The following is a 15,741-nucleotide window of genomic DNA, read 5'->3' as shown; positions in this document are numbered from 1 at the left end:
ACAGACTTTTGTTTCATTTTGTTTATGTGTCGTCCTCTAAATGCCCTTACTCTACACCCCTCTATTTAAAAGACAACTGCTCCTCATCCACCACTCGGACAATAGAGCAGTGTTTCTCAAAGCTAGGTTCCCGACTCCCGACTCGCTTCCAGCACTCGCTAAGAATACAGGTTCCTGGTTCTCACTGAGATGAACTTAATTAGACTCTTCAGAGGTGGGGTTCAGAAATATGCATTATAAACAAGCTCCCCAGAGATTTTCAGGAGCACTAAATTATCGGAAGTCTTGGAGAAGTTTGCTAAAACAAGATATGTGAAAAATGGGATGTCGATTGCAATGAACACTGGAAGTGAAATTGAGTTTAAAGTTCTTCTGTTGTGAAAATAGAATTTCCGAGGGTAACTTTCTTACCAGCTTATACATTCCTTAAACAATAGTTTTCAATGTTGACATGAGCCATATTTCCTGCCTTTTATGATAAAAACATGGCTTTAGTGACTCAGTTTCTCCAAGCGCGAAGACAAAAATTTCAGTAATCTCCTTAATTCTTAGCACTTCCGTAGATCATGACTGTTTGTTCTCAGATGGAAGTAATTTCATTAGCATAAGTGGATGCATATTTTATAAACACAGGCGCATGTGTTTCATATTCTACTCATATTTATTTACACATTCTGTAAACACATGTATACACAGAGCCACATGGACATTTTTAGGGGAGCACATGGAACATTTTACACATGTAAATACCACAGTTGATGACTAGAGGGCTTTTTTCTCAGGTGGCAAGTCAGTTACCACTCAGAGGCTCTCAGTTACCACCTTCCCTCAGGTAAAAACCTTATAGTGTTAGCCACTGAAATTTTCTCAATCTGCTTTCTCCTTTCAGAGTCCTGGCTTCTTCATCTTCTAACTTATTAGAAAATGCATGCATCTTAAACGGAAACGATTTCTAATAAGTCAATATCATGATCCTCCCAGATAATATCTCTACATCCTCAATACCTAAGCTTAATGAAGAGAAGTTTACTCAGGTTGATGAGGCAGCTACTTTCTGCCAAGTAGATCTTACAGCTCCCTTCCATTAACACCAAAGGTCTCGCGCATACTTAGAGTCGAGTTAAAATGAACCTAGTCCTGGAGAGTCAAGCTTGCCCAGAGTTGCAGGTGTGTTTATGGGAGGAATGGAAAAGATGGATATCAACACTCATAAATTTTAAATTGTGTCTCTTTTCCAAGCCCCCCACTTGCGACTGAAATAGACCCAAATGTTATCTCTTGCACAGAAACAATCAGTTAACTACAATCCACTGTCTCCTGGGCTAAATTCAATATTTTTACTAAGTATTAAATATAATGAGAGAGAAAAGAACGTTAAGTAGTAGAATTGTGTTCCCAAAGTTCTCATGATTTAAATGGTATGTTTTGGTCCAGAGACTGTGTGAAGCTTTCCCCCCCACCCCCTTTAAGTTTGTTAAGCATTATTTTTTTTCTGATAGTGAAAGCAATAACACTGCACCAGGCTGTCTCCTGCACCAGGCACAGGCTAAGTCATTTACATTCATTCATTTTTCCAAAAGGCCCGTGGGGTTGGTATTCCTGTCCTCGCTTTATAGATAAGAAAATGAATGCTCAGAAAGAGCCAATAGCTTGCTCAAGGTTAAACAGCTCTTAGTCACTGAGCCAAGATCTGAACCCAGTGCCCACGTGTTGGTTTGGATGGTGTCCCCCCAAAATTCATTTACTTCCCAGAAACAGGGTCATCACAAGTATAATCAGTTAAGATGAGATCACAGTAGAGTACAGTAGGCCCCTACTCCAACGTGACTGGTGCTCTTTGAAGAGAGGAAGAGACACAGAAGCATAGGGAGAACACCGCATGATGACAGAAGTGGCAGAGATTGGAATGATGAGGATTGTTGGTGACATCGGAAGCTGAGAGAAAGGCATGGAACAGATTCTCCACTAGAGCCTTCAGAGAGACCATGGTCATGTTGACAACTTGCTTTCAGATCTGGCCTCCAGAACTGTAAGACAATAAATTTCTGTTGTTTTGTGTGGCACTTTGTTTCGGCCCTCCTAGTAAACTAATGCCACTCATGACATATCCTACATCCTATTATCGTACAAATTTTGAAAAACAAAGAAGAGAATTTACAAAGTAACTATAACCATGATCCCATGTTTCAGGGACAAGAACTGTGGATTATATATTTTTAAGTTTTCTTCACTTCCTCCCATGGCCATTCCATCCACTTCCACCTTTTCAAAATAGTGACAGCTCTCTCGTGTATTTTCTTCTTTTGCTGTTTGATCAGCTGTGCTCTTTATAGGAGGTGCTATTAAAACAGTGAGAACAGCTGCAAACCCCAGAATCCTCTATATTTTGTCATCATCATCATCATTTCAGCTCATTGGAATAGATTCAGTTGAGATGATAAGTGGACCATCTTTGCTTTGGAACTTTGGCTCTAAAACTTGGACAGCTGGCTATGGGTGACATTCCCCAGAAGATGGCAGTGTGGATCATAAAACCATACCATCCACACAGCCACTAAACCACCAGCCTATGAATCCTGGTACATGGCAGAGATTGGGCTCCACGCCTTTGTGAAAGATTCTGGAAACAGCAGTCAGACCACTAATTAGCCAGAGAGGCCATTTGGAGTGGATATTTTCCAACTTTGCAAGATCCTTTCTTTTTGCTAAAGAGAGAAACATTAACTGTAACTCTAAGCCCTTCACTTGAAGAAACTTACAGTTCTGACACTGGAGATTTTTGTCACCAATATCTCGACATATCAACTATAGTCTCTATATTTTGTACACTATTGATCTGCGAGTTTAAGGCAGGTATCTCACTTCTAGTATGTATGGATGGTGGACAAAAAAAAGGGAGGGCTGAGAAAGAACGAAATGGAGAGAGCTTGGAAGGAGCAAGGAAACAAATACCAGAACACTACTTCTTCAATGCTTACTAGCTGTGTGATCCTAAGGTACACACTTAACCTCTGTGAGCCTAAGTATCCTCATTTGTCTTGTTTTTATTTTTTCTCGTGAGCATAATGTCTGCTGTGCTGATTCTGCACATTCATAGTACAACTCAATTAAGAAAATGACTATTGAAATTATAAAATATTTTTTATCTACTTTCAAAGTATAGTCTAGCAGTGATTCTCAAATATTATCTTGGATTGGAGTCACCTGGAGGGCTTATTGAACCATGACTTGCTGGGCTCTGCCCCAGAGTTTCTGATTCAGTAAGTCTAGGGTGAGCCAGAGAATTTGCAGCCCAGACTAATTCCCAGGAGATGCTGATACTGCTGGCGCAAGGAGGATACTTTAAGAACCACTGGCTAGAGCAGGACTAAGATAGTAGGGTACTTTTGAGCTCTCCTTCATTTCTTGGAACCTCCTAGGCTATTTTTTAACTCAAAATTAAGGAAATTCTTTTCACAAAATTAGGAGATGTTGCCTAGTCTTTACTGTGTGTAGGTGTAACCAAATGCGTAACTATCTTATAGGTCATGTTGTTTCCAGTGGGTGTATAATTTGCACATGTGAATGTTTGCTGCTTTGTCGTAACTGCATAGTCCACTCACCAAGGCTGCCACCAGAAGCTCTCAGCTGCTGAATGCATGGTGAGATCAACATGGCCTGCAGGGAAGCTCAGTGAGGATCAGGATCTGTCTTGGGAATGCTACAAGAAGTGGTTGGAAGTGTTTGGGTCAATGCTGGTCTTCCAATCCCTTACCATGCTCTATTTTCACCTTAGCACCCAACATCGTCTAATATATTTTCCTCTTGTTTATTAGGTTTATATCATGCTTACTGTTTATTGTTATTTCTATCCTCCAAATATAGAGAGCAGGGAGTTTGGTTCATTTTTATGTGTCCCAAAAACAGTGGCTGGCAATTAGCAGGCATGCAAACATTTCATCAAATGAGTGCAAAATGTTGGCAGTGCCCTGCCTTCCCCAACCACTTACAGTTTCACAAAGCGCAGTTGAGCCTACTTATTACCTTCCAGAAATACTGTGAGGACTGCAACATTGTTTCTGCAAAAAACATACTAACCATTACAAACTATTCGGAAAGAGGCCCCAATGTTAAAGAACATGGAACTATAGTACCAAAGAAATTAGTGCTAGAAGGGGCTAAGAGAGTCCCAGTACTTAACAGATGAGGAACTGAATGCGCCGCCCCGCCACCCCTCTGCCGCCCCACCTCTGGCTGAGGAGCAGATGAGGGCTGAGGGCTCAGCTCTCGTCTCCTAGGCCAGAGTTTCCCACAGACACCCTGAGGAGTGAACCCCTGATGGCACCCACCTAGTAACTACAGGTGAACAGAATGCAAATGAGGTGGGTGAGGACTGGTGAGGCACTCGGATCTGCCCCAGAGACTTTCACTTTGTTGACCTCCAAATAACAGCCTGTGTTCTACACAATTAAATGTTTCCCTTCGCACGTAGAGCATGAGGTGGGCTGTGCTATATTTAGATTTTACTGATGCTCCGAGGTCTTCTTCACTTTACACCTTCCAAGGTTGAGACTGTGTAGCTTCTGTCATCAGTTTGACATTCTGTTTTTACTGATCCTATAACTTGTGATATGGGTTTTGGAATGAAACTAATCTTAGGTTTAGAAAGTTTGGTCCAAGATGATGATTAAGGTCATGCATTGAGGCCTTAATAGACTAGGAAGATTATAAAAGTAAAGCTCAAAAGAAAAAGCAACTGAGAAAAAGTAGAACCTGAAGAAAACAGATGCGGACACACAAATAAGCCTCTCCAAGGCCTTCCAATTAAAAGGCAGCGTTAGTAGAATCACACCGATTGAGCACTGACCGTGTCGCAATTGGAGAGCTGAGTGTTTCACTTTCAGGAACATTTCATCCCCTACCAACCTATTAAGTATATACTAGGCTGAACCACATAAAATCGTCATTTTTATAAGTCAAAAATGGTTGAGTAGCAGCAAAATCATTTGACTCAAACTAAAAAGAGCATTCCCATTCTATAGATAAGGGATGTGAGCCTCAGAGTGGATAAATAAACTGTCATCAATCATTTAGCTAGAAAATGATGGAGTAGAAGATTTTGAACCCAAATCTGGTGACACCAAAGCCAACCTCTTTCCACAGTATTATGGGGCCAGAAAGAGAGTGAAGCTTAGGAAAGTCCATAATCAATCACACTGTTTGTATTGTACTGGTCAACATTTCTTTTAATAACTTACAGTTCTTTATTCTTCCTTTATAGTCATAAATAATGCACTTTAGGAGAGCTGCAAGTACTATCTTGAAGGAGCCCTAAGTACTGAAAGAACCACAAATGGCTGTTTTCAGGTTATGAAATTTTAATAACATTATTTTGTTGCGATATTGCATCTATCCTTTTAAAGAGAATGTTCCAAGAACTAATTATGTGATTATAAAATAATAAGACTCTTCATAGTGATGAACAAAAGCCAGTCCTTCTTTGTAGCAACACTCAGAATTCCTTAAAATTTTTTATAAAGTCCTAAGCACATAACAATGTTTTCTCAAGTAGGAGTAGATAAAGCACAAAGTAAGTATAAGTGACAAACTAAATAAAACATGACTAAAATTGATTTGGTACATATTAGTGACACCCCTAATTATACTGTAGAGGGACAATAGTCTTGGTGATTTCACAAGAGACTGTGACCGGGATGACTTTTATATACAACCAAGCTGAATCTTTTGGATTTTCTCTTCTTTTGTGTTTTGGTATTGTTGTTAAAAGTTGTCCCTTACCATGGCTTGTTTCATCTTAAATGCATATACTTGCATGGCATCCAGGAGAAGCTTAATAAATATAGAAAAAAATGAGTGATATTGAAAGACCAAAATCTTTGTATCATTTTATCAGACAGTTGAGATATCACTGTGCTAAACATTGGGATGAAAATAAAACAGTGGTTGGACATTATTTCTGGCTGCTTGCATTGTATGTTTTATGATGAAATTCTTGTATTCTGACACTGATTGGTAGATGATGTATGAACAGAAAAGAAACAGCTTTGGAGTTTATGAGATTTTGACTTTAATTCATTAAGAAGGGTAAAAACGTGAATATGTCAGTTTAAGTTTTTCTCATCTACACACAATGAGTAGAAAATACTGCTATTTCCACAGTACAAACGGCCACTCTCCAAAAACTGGCTCTTTCCAATTATGGCAAGTTGTGACAAGATGTAAGCACACAGAGTCTGTGCCAGAGGTTTAAATTTATAAAGAGTCGGGTAAACCGATTATGTATGGGATTTCTTACGCCCAACTTAATTTAATTAAGGACCTTGATCAGAAGCAAATACAAATGATGTTTCATGGTATCTGTGATATTTGGTGTTGACTTGGTTAAGACAGAAGCTTGTTTCCCCCAAATCTCCTCCCTGTGTGGTTCCAGGTTAGACTTGTCCAAATTTGCACGAGGAAATGAAGCAACAGCCACAACTTTTGGAAGGTCATCCGGGTTAGACACAATGACAGACATTCCTAAAGATGCTGGTGAGAGGGTTCCAGGTTATTCTGTCTCCTGTGCTCTACCCTTCATTCTTCTTCCTGACTTCTGGCCCATGACCAGATGCCCAGCTGAGGAGCCACAAAAAACAGCAGCCTCTCTATTAGCTGCTTCTTGGTGATCTCCCCTTGGGGACTGGATATGCTTGGCTTCTGACTGGATGCTGACTCCTCTGATCTCCCAACCCTCTTTCAAGCCTTCCCTTCTCCAGCACCACTTGCAATCATGAAGGTCTACTTCCTGTAACAGATCCTGAATTCCATAACTCATAGTGGTTCTGCCTTCTCAATTGCACCTTGATGGAAACGATAACAATATAATTTGTAATGGCTTTGTTGCTTTGAAATTTAATACATACTCATAATTTTTAATATTTTAAGCAATATAGAAAAGTACAAAAACGAAAGCAAATAAATTACCCCAAATCCCACATACTCACTCTTACTAACCAGAAATAGACCTAGTGTTAATTTTCCACGGATTTACCTTTGGGCTTCAGGGCACGCTAAAGCCATTCACAGGAAGGAGGAGAAAACAGTTGTAATAGATCTGAATAAATAATTAAATTTCATGCCACTGCCACCCTGAATTCTATTTGCGGATTATTTTTTGAATTAAAAAATATGTGTGTTTATTTCTCATTCCATAAATCTGATTCATAAGCATATATAGAAACAGAAAATTTTAAAGGCATTTTCTCCCTCATTTTAATTCAGATCTGTACAAAAATATTTTTGCTCCAATTATAAACGGGACTACAAACACCTCCCCTCCTCAACCCAAAGAAGCAGAGTGAAGATTAACTCGTGGAACGCTCCATTTCTAACTTAAGCATCATTGCGTTTTTTCCCAGAAGAGCAATCTCTTGGGAAAAGAGTCAGGATACTTTGGGTAAGATGTCATAGCAACAGTTTAAACTAAAGAAAGAATTTTGGAAATACATCTTCCTAAACTTTCCAAACCCAGACTAATGTTCCATTCATGCTTTAAACCATGGAAGACTCAAATATGGCATGAGAAATTGAATTTTTTTTTTTTTAAACCACCTTCTAAGTTCCATGTGGGAAGAGAAAAGTTGTAGCCCTTTGCCCTTTGTCTTAGTTAATCCCAAGACCTTCCAACTCTGTAAACCCTCCAGCCTGTATCACATCACTGGAACAAAAGAGCTGAGTTGAGCTGTGGTTACTAAACAAGGGGCTAGGCTCACTCACTAATTCTGGGGCTCCCCCTGCCAACCAGCCTCCAAGAACAGAGGATTCTAGGCCGTACTGAGGCAAAAGCATCAAGTTACTGCATCACTTGAACTTCTCAAATAGCTGAAACCTCAAATATGAAATCTGCAAAAGCCAGAAGTGATGTAGTAACGCATTAGACTTCCAGTCCAAAGATCCAATTTCAACTCTAGATCTGACACTCAGGTGGTCCTGGGTAAATGACCCAACCTCTTCATTGTACAGGGTGCAGATAAAAATGAAAACGTCTGTGAAAACATTTTGTGAATTATAAAGGGCCATATGAATGCAGTGTATCATGGCAATCCACGTGACTGTGTTCATTCCAAACTATTCCCCAAATTTTCCACAAAGTCTCAGGGCCCTTTATTATCAGGGTCATCCTTGGCTCCATCTTTCTGCTTCCTCTGAATCCCATTTCTGTATCATCGGTTCTCTGCTCACTGTACCGGTTCCATAATGTGTCAACTCAAATGTTGAACTTGGGCCCTTTCCTCCTTTCCCTAAAAAACTTCACACAAGGCCTGTGCTGGTAGCAGGTTTTTGAAGAGACCAAGTGGGTTTACACGACAGAAACTCAAATACTGTAAAACCAAGTCTGAGATTCACCTGTTCTGAAAAGCTATTTGACCATTCTACCCATTCTATCACACTGAGTGACAATCCCCTCCCTGCTCTCTTTGAACTATTTCCTTTTCAAAACTAACGATGCACAGGTCCCTTTTCTCTTGCTGCACTCCCTATCTAACAGGCCTCCCTTACATATTTAAAAGTGCTACTTGCACTCTGCCCAAGCTAGGTGTCATTGCCAGACCTCTCCCTTTTTCCTTCATCCTCCAGTCCTTGCAGGAGAAAGGGAGTGAGATATAAACTTTAATTGTCTTAGAGTATAAATTGTGTCACCATCACTACTTCCACTTAGAAGACAGAAGCAGCTATAGTTCTTTTGTGTTTACCAACAATTTTTTGAATTGTTCATTCATTCGAGAAGTGTTCACCTCCTTCGATGTGCCAGGTCTTACTCTAGAAGCTGAGATGCAACCACAACAGACAAAAACCTATCATTGTGGAGCTTGTATTCTAGATACAGGGCACAGACAATAAACAAATGCATAATTTAAATAAATGTATACCAGGTGTGACAAGTAGATAAAGATAAAGCAGGATAGAACAATATGGGGAAATGACAGGGTGGGGAGGAGCTTGCAATTTTAAGTTAAGTAGTCACGGAAGGCCTCTTTGAAAGGAGCTATTTTAGCAAAGAGCTGCAACATACCTGGGAATGGGTCATATGACCGTAGGGGAAAGATGTTGCAGGCAGAGGACACAGCTTGTTCAAGGGCTCTGAAGCAGGTTGCTATCACGTCTGTATTCTATTTGTATGAAAGATAAGATTTCACCTTTAGCTTAGCTCAATGTTAAAAGTTTCTTTAGGATTCTAGAAGATCCTCAAATTTATCCTTACTTCTTTTTGCATGTCCTGTTGATTCCACCTCCTAAATATATATTGAGTCTATTCCATTCCCTCTATCTGACCTCTCATTGCACTTGCTTGTGCATTCACGATTTCTCCTCTGCATTACAGACATAGCTTCCTAACTGGAGCATCCAGTCCCCTTCACTTCCCATCCGAGTGATTTATAATTCAAATCTGAACACATCGCTCTGCTTCATTAAATCAACCAACTCCCCACTTCCTCCAGCCCACATAACCTCAGAATAAAATTCAACCTCCTCAGCATGGTTGTAGCAAAAGTTGTCGGTGCCCCACCCATATCCCCCAGCGCTCGTTGTTCCAGGACAGCATGCTATTGCAAGCACCTGCTACTCTCTTGCAGGATTTCTCTTAGTTATGGGCAATGAGCCATAAGTGCCAGGAAATTAATGCTCTTGGGGAGCAACACTGAGCCAATGATGGATGGGAATCGAAGGATAAATTCTCCTCTTCCTGGACCCTGGGCAGAGAGGAAATAGGAGAGAATAATTCTGAGGCATTTTCCATACTATCTCCCAGATTCCCAGTGGAATTGACTCCACATGCCCACGGTAGCCACTCCATAATGCACATTATTTTGGATTCTTTCCCTTCACTGTCTAACTTCTCCACTCTTCTACCAACACTCCAGAGTCATCTCCCCAATAAACTACTTGTATTCAAATCTTTGTTTGGAATATTATTATAGGTTGAATTGTGTCCCCCAAGAAAGATATGTTGAATTCTAACCTCAGGAACCCATGTGTGTGTGAACTTATTTGGAAAGAGGATCTTTACAGATATAATTAAGATAAGGTCACACTTATTTAGAGTGGGCCCTAATTCAATGAATTTTTTCTTATAAGAAGTGGAGAGAGACACACACAGGGAGAATGCCATGTGACAACAAAACGGAGATTGGAGTGAGGTGACTCACAAGCCAAGGAATTCCAAGGATTGCCGGCGACACCACAGGCTAAGAGAAAAATGTGGACACATTCTCCCACAGAGCCTGGCCCTGCCAATGCCTTAGATTAGGGCTTCTGGCCTGTAGAACTGTGAGACAATAAATTTCTTTTGTTTTAAGATACCCACTCAGTTTGTGGTACTTTGTTACAGCAGCCCTAGGAAACTAAAGCAGTTATCTATTGCTTTACATAACTGCCTCAGGACTTAGTGACTTAAACAATAATCATTTCTTTTATCTCACAATCTTCTGAGTCAGGAATTTGGGCAAGGCTCAGCAGGGCAAGTCTTCGGTCCCTTGTTGTGTTGACTAAGGTTACTCATTGGTATTCAACTGACAATTGGGCAAGTCCAGAGTATCCAAGATAGCTTCATTCATCTGTCTGGCACTTTGGCAGGGATTTCAGGGGTAGCTAGAAGGCTGAACTCAGCTGGGACAGTTGTCCAGAGGGCCAACTCATGGCCTCTAACATGGCAGTCGTAAGAGCATCAGAGTTCTTATGTGATGGCTCAGGGATCCCAGAAGGAAGGTGTTCCAAGACACAAGCAGTAAAGTTTCTTGTGTCTTAGTCTCGGAAGTTCCAAAATGTCACTTTTATCACATTCTATTATTCAAGCAGGTCACTAAGTTCAGCCCAGATTAGAGGGGTCAGGAATAAGCCTCCACCTCTCAGTGGGAGAGGTAGCAAAGAGTTGTGGCCATCCCTAATCTGCCTCGTCTTGTCTCAGGGTCTGCTCCTCAAGAAACTGAACCGAAGATAATGGCCCACAAAAACCTTCAGGATCTGGCCCCTGACAATCTCTAGAGGCATCTCTTGCCCTCCTATTCATCTTTGGTTCCTGCTCTACCAGGCCCCTCACTGATTTCTACCAGCTTGTGTTCCATTTTGCTTCTATATGTATAAAATAAACACACACACAGAGTAAATTCTACACAAGAGATATTTCTGCTTTTCTCTGCCGAGAGCACTCTTCCCCCTGATCTTTGCTCACCTGGCAAGTGAACTCATTCTTCAAGACTTAGCCTGGCTTCACCTTTTTCATTTCAATGAGGTCACATGCCTCTCCTCTTGTTCCTGTCTCAGCTGCTGGGTAAACATCTGTTTTATTTGTCAGTGAGTTCCTCGGGAGAGGGGACTCTTCTTTCCTCTTATCTTTGCATCCTCATGTCTGTTGATGAATTAATGAATGGCCTGTGGCCCTAAGAACCCCAAGGCAAAATTTCAATCAATTAAGCAGATTGCTAAAGTTTAACATTGATCTTCTCCTGACATCTTTTGAGTGATTTCCTTAATGTCAACCAACTCAGTGTAGGAGCTGGTCATCAAACTGCTGTGGATGAGAGGGGTACAGGTGAAAAGATGATAAAATGCAACCATTTGATTTAAAATAATGGGACAATATGTATGATTGATTATCTCTACACCCTGTTTTAACTCTCCTGATTCCCTCATAGACTTGGCTGATATCTTAATAAAGTGGATCTTTTTCTTGTCCCTTATCTTGTTCTTGTAGTATAAAAGAAGTCAAAATTGCTCCCAACAAGGGAAATTTCATTTATAAACCCTGTCAGAGTTAAACTAAATACACACTGGAATAAAGCATAATGGTAGTACAGGGGTCAGCAAAATTTTTTCTGCAAAAGGACAAGTAGTAAATAGTTTAGAGTTTTTGGCCCCAAGGTAAAATCAAGGATATTTTGTGTAGATGCTTATGTAATAATTTTAAATGTAACTATTGAAACATTTTTAAACAACCTTGAGTAGGAAGGCAGTGGGCCAGATTTAAACCATGGCCTTGTTTGCCAACGTGGGGTGTAGCAAATTAAGAATAAGATTTAAGGTGAGGAGAGCTGGGCTCAAGCCCCTGCTTGGTCACTAATTATCATGTGACCTTCGGCATTCTTAGCTATTTTAGAAAGCCCTGCTGGAGAACCTACAATAATGTATTTACTTCTGAGGGGACGGGGCAGGGTTAGAGATCTTGGCTAACCTCCTATGTTCCAGGGCCAAAGGGAGTTGCAAATACTTGATCCTAGTGAAGTAACAGAGGGAAGGAACATGGTTAAAGGATTGGGCCCCCAGAGAACAGACTGTGAACTCAAGCCATACCTCTACACCACATTTACGGAAATACAATGTTGAGCACATGGATAAAATGAAGAGACCTGTGTGGTAGACCTCAAGCCAATGCAGACACAGTGGCCCAACTGGAGGACCCAGCCCAACATCCCATTCTGCATCAGTGCCTAAACAATGGTTCCCTCATTAGGGTTCCAGGTCCTCTGGGAGTTAGAAATTAACTAGCACTCAAGCCTCATTACCCAGGGATGCAGTAAGCACAAGGGATTTCAACTAAGGTTCTTAGTGCCCTTCTGGGGGCATCTGAAAAGGTGCAAAGGTGTTTCTGGTCAGCCCATTGACCTTTAAGGAAGGGCATTTGCCAGAGACAGCACATGTTCCACAATTCATGGAACAGACTAACACAGTAAAACCATGTCCCGACAAAATGCCATCGTCGGTGCCTCCATTGAGAAATACTGCTACTGAGGAATTCTGGTGTCCCTGAGCTCTTAAAATGGAGAGGGAGGGACACCCTGGTAAACTTCAATGCTAATGAGCCTCACTTTCCTCATCTAATTTCAAAGATGCTTGCGAGAATCAAGAGACAATGCACATGAAAGTCTTTTGCAGACAGGTAAATGTTATAAATATATCAATCATTGTTGTTGTTACAAATGTGTGCTCAGGTGGCTCCTAAATGTGCCCTTTTTAAAAATATATATATATATTAATAGGATATAACTTACACAGAGTAAAATGCACAAATCTTAACGTATAGCTCAGTGGCTTTTTACATATGTGTACACACCTCTTTAAGTACCCCCTAGATCAAGATATATAAATGTTTCCATCACCCTAGAAAGTTCATTTATGTCCCTTTCCAGTCAATATCCCCCTACCATAGGCAGCCACTGTTCTGAACTCTCCATAGATTAGTCTTGTCTATTCTTAAACTTCATATAAATAGAAACATACAGTATATGCTCTTTTGTTTCTTCTTTTGAGATTCAGTCATGGTGTTGCTTATATTAGTAGCTCATGCTCTTTTATTGCTATGTCTTTTAGGTTGAAGGCAATTTTTAATCTCACACATATAGCAGAAGTAACATAGAATCACTCCATCCCCAGCATGATCTCTGATCTTGGTCTTTTCACTAGTCTGACTCCCATGCTTGGGGAATGATTAAGCCAATTAGTTTTCAGCTGCATCAGGATAGGATTTGATTGTCATACCTAACAAGGACAAGGTTTTGGGGATGTTATTAGCTTAACATTTATTAACCTACTTATCTGTTCTTCAAATCAAAATTCCGGTTGTTTTATATTTAACTGTTTTATTTACATAGAAATAAGAAAAACTACCTCCTTCAGCTTGGGAGTATGGCGCTTTAAGACAAAAGTACACTCTGCAAACAAGACACGGGGACTGGAATGGAAAACTCCACTGAGTGCTTTCCTGGCTCCTTGCCATTCTGTGAATACTTAACGATATATATTTTTTTAAAGCCAACTGTTCTCACATTTAGGCCAGTTTTTTTTCTATTATGGTATTTTCTTGTCTTCAATCCAAAACAGATTGAGAATAGAGAAAGATATATTCTATCCAGTTTTATTTCACCAATAACCTGTTCGATTTCCACTAAGGGCAATCATTTACATATCTTTAAATATTAATATTGTTGCTAAAGAACACAAGGTATATGCAATGCTTGGAGCTCAAATTGAGTAAGAATTTTTGTGGCGGTGCAGGAAAGGTGAGTTTTCTTAAATTGGTCAGTTTGGCCGGGTAATGCTGCTCAAGTAAATGAGTGAGCCTCTAATGAACGGTGTCAACAATCTACAAGTTTAGGTATTTGGTTAGGCAAGTGTCTACCACATGTTCTGTAATTGTCAATGGTGCCTATCAAGTTGAAGCCTGACCTTCTTAGAAGCTGACAAGAAACTCAGGGAAAAATGACCTTACGCTACTTCCCTTGTTTCTTGTCACTGACATCACCACACCTTCCTTAATCAGAATCCCCAGTATCAGCCTTTGTATTTCACAGTGCTCTGTCCCAGGGCCCTCCCTGGTTTGGTTCTTAGATTAACTCGAGAGGTGATTAGAGAAAGTATTATTGCCACGCTGAGGTGTTTAAGAGGCTAAATGAATTCTGCAAGTAATGTAGTTAGTAAGTGGAGGAGACCCTGCCCCCTTTTCTCTTCCACTTCCGGTTTATCCTGAATGCTGCCCTAAAAAAAGCACCAGAATGAGCCCTTTAGAATATTTTATAAAGCTTAATTGAAAGGCAGAGTCCCAATTTTAAAATCATTAAATATAAAGACTTTTTGGTAGAATCAGAGTAAAGTTGCTTCATTTGTCCCAGCAAACTGACTAAAAACAATCAGGTATTATAGCTTATTGTCTGTCTGCTTCTGTCCTCCCCACATCAGAATATAAGCTCCATGAGGGCAGTGGTTTTGTTTCATTCACCGGTGTATGCCTGGTGCCTAGACCAGTGCCTGACACATAGTAGGCAGTCCATAAATACTCATTGAATAAATGAGGAATTAAGAAATAAAGGAATGAAAAAAGGAAGAAATAAGGCTAAGATAAGTAAAGTGACCTGCCCAAGTTCACCACAGTAACATATATATTCAGGAGAGACTGATCATAAATACCACTCCTTTGTTAAATCTTTCCACTTTTTCTTCATTTCCATTGGCAACATTCAGGGTCCTTATGGGAGCAAAGGAGTGAAAGAGAAAAGTGCCCTTTTTCTAGACAAACACTTTTAACAAATCATCAGAATCACTGCATATCTTACCTGGGGAAGAGAGCATATAGTTGCTTTGAGAGTGGATACAGGTGACTGGCTAGGCCCACCAACCAGCAAGTGATTTACAGCATAGGTCCAAATCCACAAGATCACAAGATATCAGAGATCTTAGCAAGGCTGTGACTTCTAACTCCACAGATATTAAAGGTCTGGGTAGTTAGTTGCCCTGAGAACCCTCTGTCTAATCTATTTTTTTAAACAAATCACCTGATTATTGTATATCATAAGACATGCCCATAGAGAAGTTAGAGTTGATAGCTGATGCTCTTTTTCTTTATGCTTAGAGTGTACTAGAGAAATATATCTGCTCATGAATACGCAAGTAATTGATTTAAAGGCTAACTGACTTGTAAGAAAAAATTCTTGAATCACCTCTTCATGTTCTAGGAATTCAAGATTTCTCATGTGAACATCAAACTCCTACTCAGATACACCACATGGAGACTTGGCTGCATCTAAAGCATCTATTTACTCAGAAGAATAAAGCCCACACTTAGGAGAAAATGTGACTTATTCTATCTGATGTTCCAAATGCTTCTTTGCTTAAAGATTTCTCCAAAGGAATATCAATGTAGACAATGTAACTTTATAGTGAAGAGCGGGCCCAATCCAGTTCAATATTACATATTTATGTTTCACAAAATTA

Source organism: Pteropus medius, unplaced genomic scaffold (genome assembly GCF_902729225.1).
Source record: "Pteropus medius unplaced genomic scaffold, Ma_sr-lr_union100, whole genome shotgun sequence".
NCBI classification, from domain to species: Eukaryota; Metazoa; Chordata; class Mammalia; order Chiroptera; family Pteropodidae; genus Pteropus; species Pteropus medius.
The sequence above is the reverse complement of the archived record's forward strand: the minus strand, read 5'-3'. Positions refer to the sequence as shown.